General features: G+C 40.3%; 1 long non-coding RNA gene across 1 annotated transcript; it reads left to right on the plus strand.

Moving 5' to 3' along the window:
- Nucleotides 1–252: 252 nt before the first annotated feature.
- On the plus strand, nucleotides 253–1,339 carry LOC123591605. The gene is made up of 3 exons (XR_006709425.1): nucleotides 253–475; nucleotides 744–860; nucleotides 1,022–1,339. It is a non-coding gene; the product is annotated as an uncharacterized LOC123591605 (long non-coding RNA).
- The last annotated feature ends 233 nt before the right edge of the window (nucleotides 1,340–1,572 follow it).

Consider the following 1,572-nt stretch of genomic DNA (forward strand, 5'->3'; position numbering starts at 1 on the left):
TACAGTCTGTCAGAAGCTGAGCCATCTCCCTTAGACTCCTAGCAATTTCTCTGAACCTATTTTGTATATCACTTAGTATATAAAAACATAGGCTTTGTTGTCAGACAGATGGAAGTTCAAACTCTGGCTCTTACTGAACTATATAATCTTGAGCAAGGTGCTTAATCTCTCGGGAACTCACTCTTTCCTACCAAGTGAGGATGATCATGTCTACCCTATTAAGTTTGCGTGAAGATCACATGTCATAATATGTATGCAAAGTATTTTGCTTTTGCTAAGTGTTTAATAATAAAAAGAACTAAGCCTTGTATAATACTTCTGTTCCAAGCATTGTTTTAAATGTTTTACATTTATTAACTCATTTGTTCCTCAAACAACACAATGAACTAGGCACCATTCTCCCCCATTTTGCAGATGAGGACACTAAGGCACAGAAGGGTTAATTATCTTTTCAAGGACACAGAGCTGGCAAGAGGTAAGCATCGGGATGACACCAGGGTGCCTGGCTTCTGCATTCACCACTTTGCTGTGCCCCTTCTCAGTATCTGTGTATTGTTCTCTCCTTATTGTTAGGAAGAGCATAGTGTAATGGGAAGAGTCATGAAACCTGAAATTTTCCTGTAGATTATCAGCAGCTCTTTACTTATGGGCAAGTCACTTATTCTCTGTAGGCTTTAATTCAATATTCTTTATCCATAAAACCAAAGACTTGTGAGACCAACAACCTCTTTTTGTCTTCCCAGGATGCTTTTACTTGGAGAATTGCCCCTCCCCCTAACTGTCCCAGAGGCACTGTCAGTCACATGGCCACCAGCTTCCCTACTGCAGGGCCTGCAGAGTTTTCCATATCCCCATGCAAGGTGAGTCCCTGATTGAACGTGTAAACTAAGCGAGATTAGAACACTGTGTATATGTAAACCGTATGAAACCAGGGGAAAGCGAGCCTTTTTAAATTTTCAAAATATATAAACTGAAATAATCATGAAGGCATAAAGCTGCCAGTGACCACTTCTCCCACCAGGTGGAGAGAATCTGCTTAAGACTAAATCCAACACAAAGAAAGAAGAGCTGTGAAATTGTGGTTTGGAGAGAGAATGAGAGAAAAATGACAAGAATGGGCATAATTATTTTGGTACCTGAATTCAGCTACATCTGGCCAGCCTGCCTCCATACTTTTCAGTTTTGTTATTCAATAAAATACTTTTCCCCCCAATACTAGTTTGAGTTGGCTGTCACTTACCAGAGAAATAGTTTGTATTCACACAGATTTAAAATGATGATCTCTCTACTAACCATAACAATCTTTAACCATAAATTTTTTTTCAATTTTTTTAATGTTTTATTTTGTTATTAAGAGACAGATAGAGACAGAGCATAAGCATGGGAGGGGCAGGGAGGGACAGAGACACAGAATCTGAAGCAGGCTCTAGGCTCTGAGCTGTTAGCACAGAGCCCGACACGGGGCTCAAACTCACAAACTGCGAGATCATGACCTGGGCTGAAGTCGGACGCTTAACCGACTGAGCCACCTAGGCGCCCCGTAACCATTAATTTTATATAAACACAGTATTA

The sequence above is a fragment of the Leopardus geoffroyi genome, chromosome B4 (genome assembly GCF_018350155.1).
Source record: "Leopardus geoffroyi isolate Oge1 chromosome B4, O.geoffroyi_Oge1_pat1.0, whole genome shotgun sequence".
In the NCBI taxonomy this organism is placed as follows: domain Eukaryota; kingdom Metazoa; phylum Chordata; class Mammalia; order Carnivora; family Felidae; genus Leopardus; species Leopardus geoffroyi.